This window comes from Pinus tabuliformis, chromosome 7 (genome assembly GCF_031772625.1).
Source record: "Pinus tabuliformis cultivar Carrire ecotype Pingquan chromosome 7, CPIR1, whole genome shotgun sequence".
In the NCBI taxonomy this organism is placed as follows: Eukaryota; Viridiplantae; Streptophyta; class Pinopsida; order Pinales; family Pinaceae; genus Pinus; species Pinus tabuliformis.
The window spans coordinates 1,823,135,802-1,823,154,085 of record NC_142293.1 but is presented as its reverse complement, the minus strand read 5'-3'; positions in this window follow the sequence as shown (position 1 = coordinate 1,823,154,085).

Below are 18,284 nucleotides of genomic sequence, written 5' to 3'. Positions count from 1 at the left end.
TTCCTTTCTATTATCCAACAAAAATGAAGAGACACAACCTACAGTAGATCCGCTGTAATATCCTCTATTTTCTCTCACAGTCTCACCTCTCTATTTCTCGCTCAGGGAATACACATCTATTACACAGCCTCAAAAATACAATGCCCTCATACAAAGAGAGGGGTTGCCTTCTAGGGAAAAACCCTAAACTAAGCATAAGTTCTACTGTCAGATCATCTACCTAATGAATGGCCCAGATTGACTAGAAATTATTATACTTTTATAAGGAAATTTTACATATGTTTTTAGCTTCGTGGGCACTGCCCCTGAAACCCCTGCCGGGGGACTGCTGGCCCGTGGACCCCCTAACTAGGGGTGATCGGCCCCCCTGAACTCCCGTGGGGGGTGGGGGACAAGTCCCCCCCGCACCCCCCGCGTGGAGGGGTGTACAAACTTCCTGGGGTATACATCCGGCTGAAACAAAGACCTATAAATAATCATGCTCCACACCCAACAATTATTGTAGATTGTGGGAGACATGTGCAGTCGGCGAGCAATCCAGATCTGTATTTGTTCTGCCATGGAAGTCTAAAATGCTTGAATTGCATAAACCCTTGTCACGTCCCTTGTTCCACATAGCTCCTTAAACCATACTACCTCAGGTAGGTCAACTGTAATGCTAGGGAACTGGCTATCTAATGGCAGCAAGCTTGTTACCAAAAATATTGACAGAAGCAACCAGGCATAATGGAATGTCTTACCTTTTTCCTGTGCTTCTTGGTAGTTGGTCAAGAACTTTGTGCATAAGAATTGTGCCCAATTAAACTGCACCCCCTGGGCATAATGCCCGTCCAGCATAATGGCAGAAGCGAGTACCTCATCTACATGAAACTTCCTCATGAGTTTTCCCCCAACGAGCTGTGTAGCCACTTAGATGATGCAATCATTAATGTTGGCTATGACATATCTGTGCTTTCCTTTCACCAACTTGTACCATGTCTTCATCATTTCGGGGAGGCTAACCTTGTCGCTGGTTCCTGTGGCATTAGAGAGGTCATCTCCTTTCAATGGTAGGTGCATTATGTTGTGGATTAAGTCAGCTGTGAGTGGAATCGGCTCTTCCAACAATAAGAATCCATCATGTATAAGATAAAGGAGTTGTCAGATCACAAAGGCCATAATAGTCGCACGGTGGTAGTGAGGTAGCCATCAAAGGTTGAGTATCTTAGCCCTCTCTATAGCCAGTACAATTTGTCTGTGGGCAATTCAGGGAACTCATTACTGTCGACCGAATCCCAATCTTCAAATTTGAGTGTCGGAACGCATCCCCATGGCGAGCCTTCAAACCTTATATCATTTGGAAGAAGTGGGGTCTGGATTTTGGCTTTTGTTCCATCTAAGTCCTTTGGTATCTTTTTTGACCCTGTCCATGGACACAGATATGGGGGAAATGATGGGATTTGGAATGCATTGACTTCATCCTCATAGATCTCGTCAAGGAGCTCCTGAAGAGCCTCGTCCTCTTCCTCGTTCTCTGTCAAAACGACTTCACCCTTACCAGCTGCAGTTTTTTTGGTGAGCCGTGGTGAGGCTCAGAATATGTGGGTCTTCTGCTTCATCTTCTGCCTTCATTGTGTGTATGGGGATTTTGGAACCTGCTATTCTTGACTCGCGCTGGCTAACTCTTTCTGATTCAACTACATTTCTTTGGCGAATCGTGCTTGGGTTCTGGCCATAGTACGCATGGGTTGATTTGTGGCCAAATGTATGCTGATCGATTCTAGTATATAGGGCCAACGTGCCCGTATACTCTCGCAATCATAAATTAAGACTGTCACTTTGAACAACGTTGTTCCCTTGTGCTTCAACATCGTAACAACGTTCCCTCGATTGATCTTAGTGAATCCACCGCCTGCTCCTTCCTATCGTACCCTAATGTCTCTGTTATGGAAAGGAGTGATAATGGTTATCTTTTGATTGGGATGCACAATAGTACAACCCATCTCTTACTGTTGCGATTGAGGAGACAAGGTAGTGTAGGAAAAACTCGGTACGCCAGATCGGCCCCCTACAGAATTGTTTATAGTCCCGCACCCTCTTTTTGTTGCTTGGGGTGCTGAGACTGTGGCCTTAACTACTAGTCTGGTGTCCACATCGTCGGTGCGGATTCGTACTATCCCTACCTCCCTGAGCTGCGAGCATCATCCGAGCACTTGGATAACCAAGGTTTTGCACCATAGATGTGTCTGCTATCTTGATAGCCTGGTCCCATCTTGGTTAGTTCTAGTAATATTCACCGAGGGTCTGAGTCATTTTAGGTGAAAAAGGGTTGAGCTTCTGTAAGCATTGGGTGTGATATTCTCCTCATTTTAGTCCTTTCTATCATGCTTCGATCTCCTGGTCATGCCTTAAGGGTGTTATCAGCACAGGGCTGATAGCTACCTAGCTTCTTCTAATTTTTATTCCATTGCCTAATGTAGAGCCATCTAGGTTGCAGTATCTGCAACCTCCAAGAAAGACATGTTAACGTAGCACCGTGATGTATGCTATCCCTTAGGCTTCCACTGACCCGGTGGTCAGCTTCTGGTGATTCTTGTTGCTGCGGGTTGCTTGTCTTAGTTTCACGTGTTTTCACGACCTCTGCACTTTAGTTTATGCTTAGCTTTGCTTACCTCTTTTGTTGATGTCTATGTTTTTTAGGATGCAAATACCTTTTACATGCTGGGTTTTGATTTCACTAAGACAACTGGTTCTTTGGCATCTTTTGCGATCGACGTGATGGCTCCTACTGTGACCATTCTATTGCAATTCAATGTGGTGACTTCGCACAATTGATTTTGCCATCGCTTAACCTTTTCATATGAATCTGATGTGTAAGAGCTATCACAGTCCCATGAGATTTGGCCATTCGTAGTTGGGTTCACTCGGTCCCCATTTTGCACAGTGAGCTAGTAGATGCAGTCTAGTTCCCTATCACTATCGTCATCGCACACTAGTTCAGTATATCATGAACCTTCAGCTGGATCCAAAGGAATGACTACTCGGAGTGCATTCTTTTCAAAGATTACTTTCCACTTTTTGAGGTTAATGATTCCATTCATATCTATTGCTCAGTCTATTCCTAATAGTATCAGATAGGGGTTACTGTCATCCATGATTTCTCTGACTTCAAAATCAGCGTGTGTGTGGGCATCATTAATATCTACGATAACCCCTTGCAATCTTCCCATCGACAGGATCTTTTGTTGGTTTGCCAATCATAATTGAATCGGGGACCATTGTGGTGCAGGTCTGCCCATGCGTTCCTAGGTCTGTTTTGGTAGGACATTCGAGTTGGAACCCAAATCTCAGATGACCTGGTCCATCTCATAATCGCCAATTTGGGCAGTCAGCCGCATCTCCTGTCTGGTGCGTAAGACGTGTTTGCTCAATTTCTGAATCATGTGCGGTTCGTTTGCCCCCGCACATCTAGCTATTAATTCTTGTAACCCTTACACCACATTGGAATCCCTGAAGAGCTTCATAATGGTTTCTAAAAAGATAGTTACCAAGGCATTATCCTGTTGCAGATCCGGTTGCTCCTTACTACCCGAAGTCGATGCTTCTACAAAATTTTTCTTAGACTCCAAAAAGGTTTCCTTCGCTTGCACGAAATCAAATTCTGGTTGTTTTGCAGGAGCCTTACAAACCCACGTATCCTCTTCTGGCTTCTTCCCTTTATCTTCCCTGGTAGCTACATCGCTTCTGAGCAACATGTTTATATTGGGGCCTTCAGTGCGAGGTTCAACCTTCATCATCTGGACATTCTGGGTGGGACTAGCTGGGAGCACTCCTTTCTCCCTTAATTGCGTGAGCAACGTGGGGAAATTAACTGCATCATGATCAAATTGGTAGCATGATGGACAACAGGCTCTAGTAGGAGTCATACAATTCCGCGTGCAATTTCCTTGTCCACCACAATTATAACAGATCAACTATCCACAGCCTCGTTCGGGACCCCATCCTCCACGCCCTCATCCACATATTAGGAATCCCATGTGCACGAATGGTGCAGCTGGGTCCTGACTGCGCATCTCTATTTGCTTCCTATACATAGGGGGTTGATCCATCAACATGTGGCAATCTCGTTCCTTGTGACCCATTGTTCTGCAAAAGTTACAAAATAAGTGTTGAGGAGGTTGTCATATGTTCGGAAATAGGTAGCAGCTGTCCATAGCATGCTTTCCTCCTACCTGGAAAATCACGCACCAAAGCGGAGCAATCATATTCGCTCCTGTCTATACCTCTGGTTGCAATATTTTTGGCCCCCATGTTACCATAAAATTCACTGCAACTGGGCAGTGATCCTTATCATGTCCTTGGCTTCTAGACGTCCTACACCATACTTCTTCCTAAACTTCTTGGCACAGTGCCTGGTCTTGTTTTAACTTCTGTATTTCTAAACATAGATTTTGGACCTGCACTTGGATTTGCTGAACTCCCAACCCTAAGTCCTATACCGAGGTCTCGTGCAGCCACATTGCTGCCTCCAGCACTTCTGCTTGGGTTGAGATCTTCTGTTGTGATAAGGCCAACTTCAGATATGGTGTTAGTGATGTGATGAACCAAGCACGATGTTGTGCATCCATCAAGGTCATGTTGGCCTCACAGATAGTGCTTTTCAGCCCCTGATCTAGATCCCACGGGGTCTCACCAGGCATCATCGTGATTTCTTTGAATCCCACTACCGATTGCGATTCCAATTTTGGCCAGTTGAACTCCTTTTTTAATTCAGTGTATATATCCACTATCCCTACCATTGGGTTGATGCTTGAATACTTCATATACCATGTTAGCGCTTGGTCCTGCAGTGTGCTGACTAAGATGGATTTCTTGATATTATCATCCATGATCTGCTGCACGTTCCATATAGAATTCAATAAAAACCAAAACTTTTACGGATCTTCACTTCCTACTCCTTTGAATATTGGTAACTGGATGGCACTCATCATTACTATTGTCTTTATCTTTTGTCACTCTTTTCTATAACGTCCCTGCCTTTCACACCAGACACCCATTAGGTAGATCCCGGTCCCCGCAACAGAAACATTTTTTGGCTTATACGGGCTTGACCCAGGTTTGAAAGAAATATTTAGCCAAACAAATCCCACAGCTACCGGCGCTTTCAGCAACATCCCACGAAGCGTGGGCTGAGGTCTCACCCAAGGTAGCAATGGAGGGTGCTGGAACCAGGCTTCTATACCCTGGGGATGTCTTGGACGTGGTTTGGAGTTCACACGCTATTCTGCAGCCTGCCGCTGCACCAGATCTGCACAGATCAGAATACCCTTATCGCGCATATTACGGATTGAACCACTTATTACTATTTTGATCTAGTTAAAGGGGTCTTTAAGAAAGAATTTATTACTTTTGGTTATTGCATGCATCAAAACTAACCAAGTTCACATGTATTCAACAATAGAAAATGCAGAGATCATAACAGTTCATTTATCATAAAAGAGTAAAGTTGTAATTAACATATAATCCAGAAGAAACTTATCTTTATTACCAATCTTTAAGAATACATCTAGATCCACCCTGCGCACTCAGCTATAGGGGTCCACACACATAGCTACAGATCTTCCAGGACTCTGCGCACATAGCTATAGAGCCTCTACCTTCTATCCTACTCCCTCGACTCGGACTTACAGATGCTTTAAGGATATTTCCTTTAAGAACCCATTACATTCCATCTTCCAAAAGAACTACTTTTCCCTCATAAAGCCATGCTCTATTTGTACTTTCCCTTGGCCTGCGATCCCTCTACGGGCAGACTCTATTACTATTTCTTTACATTATTTTTGGGCAGACTACCCTTTGACTCAACCTACTATAGTTCGCACTACGTGTTTTCCGCAGAGTCTTTTACCCTAATATTACCCAAAATTCTGGGCTTCGCAACTCATACTTGTTCCGTGGGGCTTGCGCTACCCAACACAAAAGTTTTTGCAGAGAGTAATTTATACACAAAGATTGAAAATGATAAATTGATAATTGTTGTTGTTTATGTTGATGATATTATTTTTGGTAGCAATGAAGAATCCATGAGTCGGAATTTTGCTTCAGTAATGCAGCAAGAATTTGAAATGTCCTTACTTGGTGAACTTACTTATTTTCTTGCTCTACAAGTTCAGCAAACAAAAGATGGTATCTTTATATCAAAAACCAAATATCTCAAGAAGATCTTGAAAAAGTACAGAATGGAAGATTCTAAATTAGTATGTACTCCAATGGTAACAGGATGCAGTCTCAGATCTAATGACGAATCACCATCACTAAACCAACCAACTTACAGATCTATGACTCGAACTCTTCTTTATCTAACAGGTACTATTATAGCTACACATGTCACCCTTGGTATTTGTGATGCTTGGTTTATGGCTAGGGCAACCCCTCCTTCCATACTTGGTCCAAATATTTTAAAAACAATGTTTTACTCCCTATACGCTACTTTTCCCTGTGATAAAAGTGTGTACACATAGGTTAGTCAATACCCAACCCGCGTATATGTGTTAAAACACTTAAAAAGAAATAATTTCCTTAACTATGGGTGGAGTTCACGGGTTTTACCTATTGATTACCTCCTAGTGCCGTGGCCCAACTATCCCCAACTATTTCCCAACTAAAAAACTAATTTGGGAGAAGTATAAAAATACTTCTATGGGAAGGCCTTAAGGAGGAGAGAGGAGATAGAATTACTATACTAAGATTATACCCTAATCAAGTCTGAAGTATCCCTATGCTTCAAGCACTTCCCCAAGTTTAGGAAACCTTTGTTTCCTTGAGTGTTGATATTCTCCCACTTGCTTGAGATATCATGGTATTGGTTATGGAAGGAGGTTGTTGAAAACTGGGACTGGACAAACCTGGAGAACAGTTCTGCTTGGAGCTGGAAGAGGAAGACTCATGTGAACTCTTTCCATGTTTATTATAGTTTTCTACAATAAAAAGAAACGTTGTCTTGTTCCTGAGATCGACTTTATTTATGCATCAGACGTTATTGTTATAATTCATGTATGAATGATTATTTTTATGTACAACTAATGATATAAAGTTGATTTTATTAAAATGATTTATCTATATGTTGTTATGTATGTTCAGACTGGTTGATTGGTAGATTCAAAGATCATCAGGAGTTGCAGAGGGTCTGAACTTTGCTGGAACTTCCCAAATAAAAGACATTCGGGTATGTTCATCTATACATAGTTTGTTTATTTAAGCATGTTTCCTGAGTTGTATGCGTGTTTCTTTATGTAGATTACTCTTTCTATGTTGGGGCTCTGACCCAAAGCTGTAGGGGACGTATTCCCATAACATAATTGGCAACTCCACTAGGGAATAACAATCATGGTATTACTAGTTTGGGTTGTTCAGTGCCAATCAGTGATCAGTTCTTGGTTTGCTTGCTGTAACAGTATTGCCTGCTCTTGTAGGAACTCAGACCTCAAGTCTGATCTTTTTGATGAAGCCTCGTTTTTTAATTTTCTTGTAAAACTTAGAATACTCACCTTTGTCTATTTATAGAAGCGTACACATGCTAGTTTTGTAGAAATTCCCACTGTAGATCACCTGATAATGCAATATACTAAAGCAAAATACTTTATCTACTTCTACAACCAATTTAGCGAAAGCTTAATCGAACATGAGCAACATCAATAAGAACACATATAAATAATGTGGAGAAATCAATCACACATAACACAGAAGAATTTACCCAGGGAAAGCCTCAGCCTAAAACCCCAACTTTGTATTAGCATACAAGTGGAAATATAGCCAGTATTACAAAAAGAATCAGCTCAAAAGCTATCCTGCTCTCTCTGCAATACCTCTATTGCTCATAGACAGTTAAAGGCCTCTATCTAACCTCTGGTCTCCCTCCAAGACTCCTATTTCTTTGTGCAATTTTGATTGGGGTCTAGTGCAGCCACTTGTGTGAATTGGCCTCTTCACACACTCACCAACCTCTGATCCAACTATGCAGTCCTAAAGGAGATAAATCCTCATCCATGGATGAGCTTACTTTATAGGAAAAAACTCATCCAAATGATAGCACATTGTCCCTTATTTGATCTGAACTAGGTCTCTGTCTGAACTAACATGCATGAGTTATTCATGTGAGAATCTTCAATTATCTGAAGTGCAGCAGTGATATGCAAGCATGAATTAACTAACTGAACTCACATTAATTTAAGCAAACTTTTTAAATCAAATATAACTGGACTTGACTCAGTTAACTGAGCCAACTAATTACTACTCAAATTAGAACTCATCCTTATCTCTTTAACTGATGGATAAATTCCTCAATTAATAGAAAAATTGTTGCATGTCCTCACATAGACTTCAAGTTTGTTTTTCCTTAACTAATTAACTCAAGATGAATTAATTAATTAATTTACAAACTGTTGTTAATATCAAATTCAAATTTTACTTCCTATTTTTAGTCTAGGGATTGACTAAAATAGGAATCCATCCTGAACTGCTAAAAATAGCAATTCTATTTTTAGCACTTCCATTTTTCATTCCATGTGGCCCAATCCAGCACTGGTACCCAAACTGCTATTTTTAACACTTCTATCTTTAACATTTCTTGTTGCCATTTTCCAAGGCTCCCTCTCAACAAGAAAGGCATCCTCTCGAACCTGACCTTTTACCTTCGAAATTTTCTGCATGCAACACTTCTACCAAGTGTGGTTGCTCCAGCAACTCTCAAAACAAAAAAACTCCCAACTGACCTCCCTGTTGAGCTAGAAACATACTTTGATGCTGAAGCTCTACCTGCTGCGAACAAGTGCTCCCTTTCTGACCTCTGTGCTACTACAACATCTCCATGCATCTCGCACTGTTGCACACCTCTCTGTGCATCCTGCACTCATGCAACACACTTGTGCCTCTCGCATTGTTGCAACCTGCTAGCTCTACGTTGTCTTAGGATTCCTGCATTGTAGCTCTCTCTGCTACTCCATCTGCATGAGTCTCTACCTAATCATTTAGTCTTGCTACTCCTCATTGGGGCTAATGTAGCAAAGTCAAATCAAAGAGGTTGAGTACCTCAACGATCCTGACCCTCCTCCTTGGGATGATCACTCCACATCGCCCCACCTCCTACTTGGAGGTATGGCTGCATGTGATCCCTCAGCCCACTTGGCTCAAAATCTCCCCCTACTAGAGGTCTCTTCATGAGTGGATGTCTCGAATCGATCCCCACTTAGCTTCCCCTGTTGTGGCTGCTCCACAACCTCCTGAGGCTGTTGCACCAATAATGGCTCCTTCACAATCATCTGAGACTTGTTCGGGCACTGCATGTTGAGAGGTAATATACTCTCCCTCTCAACCACCAAGTCTCCATCAGTTGCCTTGCTGCTCAAGGCTTTTCATGCATCTTGAACCTCAAGAGCATATAGGTTCTTGACCCATGAACTGATCTGCTTCACGTGTCTAGTGATGATGTGTCTAAGGAAAACCTTTCCATTATTGAAGACTACATCATAGCTTCTATCTTCCATCATCGCGATCGACACCAAGTTTCTCTTCAGTCCTGGCACATACTTGACGTCGGTCAAGCTAAGGTGAGCTCGATGCTCCCTCTGAAGGATAATCATGCCTACACCTGAGACACTGTACTTTTCATCATTACCCATTGCTATGAGTATTTGGAGATCTTTCTCCTCCAAGGTACTGAACAAACTCTTGTCGTCAGTCATGTGGAAAGAAACTCCACTATCAGGAAACCAACCATTTCCCACCATGGATGAAACCAAGCATGCGAAGAGTGGAAATCCAACTCGAACTATGAAGCAAGTGCCTCACCTTCAGATGCTTCCCCAAATCCCTTCTTTGATTTCCTATGTGGACAATCTGTAGCAAAAATGCCCACCTCATGACAACAAAAACATCGCACTTTCGATTTTTTAAACTTCTTCCCACCATGGGAAGAACTGGATTTGGAAAGAGAAACCTTCTCCTTCCCCTTATTTTCCTTACTCTCTAAGGCACAATTTTCTTCATCCTCCATGTATGAAGAACCATCTATGGTGCTTCTTCTTATCTCCTCCCGCATCATCCAACCAAAGTCATTCCCAATCTGGCAGTTTCTCTCTTCCATTAACCGAGTCCTAGTAACTATGCCAGCTCTTAGGAAGATCGAGGAGTACAAGACTCACCATGTCATCATTAGCTGTCACAATCCCTACACTTCCAAGTTCATCCCTACATGAGCTGAGCTTGTTCAGATACATAGAGATCTTGTCACCCTTTTCACACTTGATCTTTCGAAGTTTGTCCTTCAGTGCCAGCTTCCTCTAATCACTGCTATTCTGATAAAGATATTTCAATGTTTTCCACATCGAAAATGGAGTATCCTTCCCATGGAGGCTCGAAACAATATAATCTAGAACTCCCTCCAAGAGGATTCTCCTTGCTCTAGCCACACACTTTTTCCATTCTACTAGTTGAGTAGCACCAGTCGGCTTCTGGACTTCTTGATCAATGAAGTCCTTTGTTATGAAACCAACTCACAATAAGATATAAAAGATAGTTAAATGCCTTAGAATTCAGCCTCTTCAAGGGGGCAGCCTCCTTTACATTACACAAATGAATAATTCTTGGATGATTCAAATGACAAAACCTCCTTTATATATATAGGAGTTTAAGGGGTCACAATATAACCAAGCCGACCTAACAATAATAATATAAAGGCACAAAAATAACAACAGAGAGATTCTATGGGGCACAGTAATAACAATATGGGGTCAATAGGGGCACAACAATATCAATAAGGGATAGAACTACAATATTAATGGGGTCATCACTAGTATTATAGGGACCTAACATGACCCTCTCCTTCAAAAAAGTGTTGTCCTCAACGCTTGAGTAGTTATAGATGCCTCTGTATAAAATTCTCATCCACCCATGTGGAATCTTCAGTGGATAAGTTCTTCCACTTGATGAGATACTCTGAAATGGATCGATTTCGTAGTTGTCGAGTTATTGTTTCTATGACTGCTTTTGGTTCCAATATAATTTTTCCTTCCTCATCAAGTTCTGGCAATATTGTTTGAACTGGGAGCTTGTTGCCTATAACCTTCTTTAAACATGAAACATGGAAAACTGGGTGCACTTGAGAAGCTACAAGAAGCTCCAATTTGTATGCCATAGTACCAATCTTTTGCAACACCTTGTACATACCATGATACTTTGGTGACAATTTGTTATCCTTCTTAGCTTGTTGTAGAACCGTTATCTTCTAATAAAGCCTCCATGCGATCCTTCCAGGCTATATAATTCAAACTGCCATCAAGGGCATATTCGAATCTCAAACCACTGCATGCCATCGGTGAAATGGATATGATAAGAACTCAATTCAATATTCAGAAACTACAAAATTCAACATCTCCCTTCTTGTACGTTATCCTTCATTGATCACCTGTGCTCTGATACCATGTAGAAATTCCCACTATAGATCACCTAATATTACAATATACTAAATCAAAATACTTGATCTACTTCTACAAACAATTTAGCAGAATCTTAATCGAACATGAGCAACATCAATAAGAACACATATAACTGATATGGAGAAATCAATCACACATAACATAGAATAACTTACCCAGGGAAAGCCTCAGCCTAAAACCCTAACTCTGTATTATCATACAAGTGGAAATATAGCCAGTATTAAAAAAAGAATCAGCTCAAAAGATATCCTGCTCTCTCTGCAATACCTCTGTTGCTCATAGATAGTCAAAGGCCTCTATCTAACCTCTGGTTTTCCCTCCAAGCCTCCTATTTCTTTGCACAATTTTGATTGGGGTCCAGTGCAGCCACTTGTGTGAATTGGCCTCTTCACACACTCACCAACCTCTGATCCAACTACGCAATCATGAAGGAGATAAATCCGCATCCATGGATGAGCTTTCTTTATAGGAAAAAAAAATCATCCAACTGATAGTACACTGTCCCTTCTTTGATCTCAACTGGGTCTCTATCTGAATTGACATGCATGAGTTATTCATAAGAGAATCTTCAGTTATCTGAAATGCAACAGTTATATGCAAGCATGCATTAACTAACTGAACTCACATTAATTTAAAAAAACTGTTTAAATCAAATATAACTGGACTTGACTCAGTTAACTGAGCCAACTAATTACTACTCAAATTAGAACTCATCCTTATCTCTTTAACTCATGGATAAATTCCTCAATTAATAGAGAACTGTTGTATGTCCTCACATAGACTTCAAGTTTGTTTTTCCTTAACTAATTAACTCAAGATGAATTAATTAATTAATTTACAAACTGTTGTTAATATCGAATTCGAATTTTACTTCCTATTTTTGGTCCAGGGATTGACTAAAATAGGAATCCATCCTGAATTGCTAAAAATAGAAATTCTATTTTTAGCACTTCCATTTTTCATTCCCTATTACCCAATCTAGCACTGGTACCCAAACTACTATTTTTAGCAGTGCTATTTTTAGCATTTCTTTTTGCCATTTTTCAACAAGTTTCTATGAACTGAAACCATGTATATGCGAGTTTCTTTTGTCAAAAGCGCATGTACATGCACCTATGCTGGAACACAGTCACGTATACCATTTTTTGCATGCCTTTTTCAATTTTTTTTGCCCAGAAAGATTTGTTTCTTGGTCTGATTGGTTTCTGAGTGGTCAATTTCTGTCTTTTGAAGTGAATTATTCAGTGAGCTTACCGTTTTGAATTCTCTCCTGCTTTGAAAAGTTTTTGGCCTAGGTTTTCTTTTGAGTGAGTGATCCGGATTTAAATAGGAACGCAACAAATTACAGAGATAACCATAAACACATATATGCAACGAAAATAATACTTTATTTCATTAATGTAAAAATACTGAAATATGCTTACAAAAAGTGATGGAAATAAACCAGCTAGGGCAATGGTAGATTATCTCTGAGAAGAGATGTGTGGTGGCTACATGCCTCTGAACTGTGTTGCAATGAGGCTTGAAGGCCTATTTACTGTTGAGAAACAATGGAAAACCCTTAAATATTCCAAAATCTAACCCTAGAAGATGAAACGCCAAATTGTGGGCCCTGTTTGGATAAATTGGTACATCAACTTCCCGGGGTCGTAACTTTGGCATACAATCTCTGTTTGAGACGTACAATAGCTCGTTCGAAAGATATATCCGAGAACTACCACTTTGGGAAGAGAAACATCAATTCGTGGACCCCTGTTGCCCCCAAATTTCCCAAAAAACGTCGTTTAGGGCCCCAAAACGGCTCCGGAAATTCAGGACCCAAAAAACTACTAAAAATAGTAAGTTGTGCTACAATTAAGGAAATTGAAAATGCTGAGAGAAACAATGGTGGGGGTCCAGGTGGACTTGGTAGGTGGCCACCAATATCCACCTGGATCATTCCTCCCCCCTTAGGAGGCAATGGTCCCCATTGCGTTGAGTTCCTCCATGAGATGAGGAAACTTTTGCTGAACTTGGTCCTTGGTGAGCCACTTCCCCTGGTGAAGGATTTGGCCTGCTTTGACAACTCTATACAGTTGGATATTCTGTTGGTGAGTGTTATTGATCTGTGTGTCCATGATCCGATCAGTTGCAGCTTGTTCCATGCAATCTGGATTTAATTATGTGGGTGTGAGCTGTTCTGCAATGTCAGATGTGTCTAGCAATGGCGGAAAGTAGGCTTTCCACATTGAACACTAGGTGTAGGCCAAGGAATGGAGGAATGTTGAGCTCAAATGCGTTGTCTCCCATGGCCTTAGTAATGGCATAAGGACCATAGCGGATTGGTCTCAGTTTCTGATAGGCTCCAGTAAGGCGTTCCTTTTGCAAATGCAACCAAACTTTGTCACCCACCTAAATCTTGTGTGGCACCCGATGTTGATCATGTCGCTGCTTGTACTTGGAATTTGATTTCTCCAGAATGTCATGGACCTGCTAGAAAATATGTTGGATGTGCTCAATGAAGCTGGTTGCTTTGTATGTTCCGGACTGGACATGAGTTGAATCTGTGTGAGTAGCTGCAAGTGGCATGGGCACATCAATGGGGCATACGGGCTAGAATCCCAAGCCCATCTGAAAAGCGCCATTCCAATCGAGCTATGAAGAGCTTGGTTGTAGCTGTGCTGAACATAGGGGAGGCTCTCATCCCATGTGCGTGGATGCTTTGAGTTGTACATGCGCAGAATGTGTATAATCATCCTATTGACAACCTCTATCTGGCCATCAGTTTGAGGATGGAAGGCTGTGGACTTAGTGAGTTTGGTGTCCAGCATTGACCAAAGACTAGACCAAAATGTACTGAGGAACCGACTGTCCTAATTTGAGATGATAGACTGTGGGATCCCAAAGTGCACCCACACTCTTTCAAAGAAGAGTTTAGCGGTGGCCTCTGCTACGATATTCTTCTTGCAGGCCACCATAATGGCCATCTTTGAGAACCTGTTGACGACCACAAAAACACAGTCATTTGCATGCTTAGTGGAAGGAAGGCTTAACATGTAATCCATCAAGATGGATTCCCAATGTCGACTAGGGGTAGGTATCAGGGTATAGAGGCCTTGCTTCTTGATGGTCGGTTTGGCAATGGCACAAGAAATACATGATCTAATGTACTTCCTGACATCCTGTCGAAGATTTGGCCAATAGAAATAGTTTTTCAGTACTGCCACCGTTTTCTTGACCCTGAAATGCCGAGCAACCCGACTATAGTGTGCTTCCCAAATCATCTTGGCACGCTCACTTGAAGGAACACAAAGGTGACCCAAGAGGCATAACAAGGCATCCTGGAGGTGAAAATCTAGAACATGCCGACCCTCCAAGAGTGTCTGGTATGTGTGGCTGAATTCTGGGTCACTTTTGTAGAGAAGTGGCCAATTAGAAGTCTCGTGCCCGCAAGAGTTGATCACGGTGGTTAATGCCATGATCGGTGGTCAACTAAGGCAATCTGAAACATTATTGGTGCTACCCTTCTTATACTTGATATTCAAATGGAACTGTTTCAGGTATGTAGACCACTTCTGATGGCGATCATTCTGCAATTTCCCTTGGGTCTATATGAACTGCAGGGGTCGGTGGTCTGTGTGGATGACCATTTGCTTCCCCAAAATTTAATGCTTCCATTGTCGGTAGGCCTGCACAATGGAATACATCTCTTTATCATAAGTGGGATACTTCGGGACTGTGTCTGAAAGTGTTTCACTATGATATGCCACTGGATGCCCATGTTGAGTAAGGACTGCCCCAATAGCATAGTCAGAGGCATCTTTCTCAACCTCAAATGGTTGTTGTAAATCTGGTAATGTGAGCACTAGTGCCATACAGAGGCGATCTTTCAACTCTATGAATGCCTTTTGTTGAGATTCAGACCAAAAGAATTTTTCTTTCACTCCTCCCTTGGTGACTTGACTCAAGGGCCAAGTGATACGAGAAAACCCCAACACGAACCTGCGGTAGAAGTTGGGAAGACCTAGAAAGCTACGGAGCTCTGTTAGAGTGGTTGGAGATGGCCAATACTGAATGACTTGGATCTTGGCTGGATCCACATGTACCCCCTGTTCATCAATAATGTATCCTAGATACTCAACCTAGGTCATGCCAAAAGTGCATTTCTCCAAATTGGCACATAGCTTGTGTTGCCGCAGTGTTTGGAGAACCTGTCGAATGTGGTGGAGGTGCTCTTCCCAACTAGGGTTGAAGATCAGAATGTCATCCAAGTATACCACTACAAATGAGTTGGCGAATGACTGCAGGATGTCATCCATTAGCCTCATGAAGGTTGCAGGAGCATTTGTCAATCCGAAAGGCATAACCAACCATTCGAAAAGGTCCTCCTTCGCTTTGAAGGCAGTCTTCCACACATTAGAGGGTTTGATTGGTACCTGGTGATATCCTGACTTCAGATCGATCTTGCTAAAATATTTCCCCCCTTTAGTTGGTCCAAGAGGTCATCAATCCATGGGATCGGGTACCTATTACAGATAGTGATCTTGTTTAGCGCCCGATAGTCAATACAGAGTCTCCAAGTCCCCTCCTTCTTCTGTACCAACATGATCGGGCTTCCAAAAGGTGATGAACTTGGACAGATGTGACCTTTTTGTAGCAGCTCCTGAATCTACATCTTGGTTTCATCGTTCTCCAGAATGGAGCGCCGATAAATTGGTCCATTGGGTAGCTGCACACCTGAGGTCGAATCGATGGAGTGGTTGACCTAACAGTGCAGACGAAACCCTACGAGGGAGGTGAAGATGTCCTCATACTCCTCCATGACCTTGTCCATCTGTAGTTGTCATGCGGAGGGGCCTTGTCTGGAGGCTGTGGCCACCATATTCTTCTTTCCTTGAGGCCATATCATCAGGAAAACAAATTTCCTGGTTTTCGAAATGAGCTTACTGCATTGTTTTGTAGTAATCAAAGAGATGGCGATAGGCGGTGCTACCTCTGGTATCTTGTACAACTTATTTTCCAATGTAATAATAACAACACGGGGCTTCGATTGATACATAGTATGTCGCTTCCACAAGTATGGTTGTCCTAATAATACATCACAAACTTCAAGGGGAGCATTGTCACACAATACCTCATCCGTGAAGGGCTTGATGTTGTATGGAAGGCGACACTACTGGCTCATGCAAAGAACCCGTCCTTGGTGAAGCCACCCAATGGTGTACAGTTGTGGATGTGCTATGGTCAGCAAGCCCAACCACTTCACGACCTCTACCGATGAGGTTCTTTTGGCTCCCGCTATTGACAATGAACTGTAACGGGGAGCCCTTTACTGACATCTGGGAGTGGAAGAGACGCTCCTCCTCCTCTGGATCATCGGGTTCATTTTTTTGGATCTTGGCAGTAGCAACAGTGGCGTTGGGATCTACATCAATGATCTGCTTCCATTTGTCATTCCCCTTGTCAGGTTCTGACTCAGAGTTGGAACATGCATCTGATTCTGAAACCTTTAGCTCAACCACCAGTGACTGCTTGGCTCGACACTCACTTGTGTTGTGAGTGGAGCTCTTATGGAACTCACACCATTTTCCATGTCCTTTTTCGGCTTCACGGCATTGTTCTTTGCTTGCCGCCTTGGCTTTGTCCTTTGTTCTGTGGTTTAGGGGCACCTTTCCCTTGCTTCAGATTTGCAAATCCAAAGTCTCGCTTCTTTTGTTTAAACTTCTGCTTGACCTTGACGGCATATCGGTATGCTGTGCCAAGCGAGGAGATGTTCAGGAATTCTATTTCTTCCTGGATGTACTTGTTAAGGCAACCACAGTATTTGAGTATCAAATTCTGTTTTGAATCCTTGATACCCAACTTTGTGCGAAGGGTATGGAAAAGATTGGTGAACTCTGGCACGTCTTGGTCCCTTCCCTGCCGCAACGTGGTCCACTTTATGTATTCATCCTCATAGCTTTCGACAGGGTAGTACTGCTCCTTGATGGCATCCCGGAATGAATTCCAGGTGGGTGTGGCTGAAAATAGTGAACCAATATTTTCATCCTTTTTCTTGCAGTAGGTTTCCCGCCAGTCCTTAACGGGGGGGGCTGCTTTGAGAAGAGAGAAAACAATCTTTTCCCAACTCGAAAATTCATGAACAGAAAAATAACCCTCTAGAAGATTTAACCATTTATCTACAACATTTGCGTCTATCTAACCCTCGAATATGGGGATTTAAAAATTAACTTGTACCTTAAAGGGCGTGGCATTTCTAGAGTAGCTGCTGGAAGCCGATGCATCGCTTCTAGGTAGCCGATGAAGGATCTAGGCAAAGTTGTCCATCATCGCATTCTGTTGTTGCTCGAGGGCTTCTTCGAGCAATATTTTGATAGGATCTCCTACCCCCTTGTCTTTATTCTCATCTACCATGGGAGGCCGTCGAGATTTGCGAGGTTAGTCTTGCAAAGGTTCGACCAGTTCAAGCCCTAACTCCTTATCTCCCAACCTCGTTGGGGACATGCAAAGAAAAACAGAGAAAAAGCAGACCGCTTTGATACCACTAATCCCGATTTAAACAGGAATGCAACAAATTATAGAGATAACCATAAACACATATATGCAGCAGAAATAATACTTCATTTCATTAATGTAAAAATACTGAAATATGCTTACAAACAGTAATGGAAATAAACCAGCTAGGGCGATGGTAGCTTATCTTTGAGAAGAGATGTGTGGTGGCTACATGCCTCTGAACTATGTTACAATGAGGCTTGAAGGCCTATTTATTGTTGAGAAACAATGGATAACCCTTAACATTCCAAAATCTAACCCTAGAAGATGAAAAGCCAA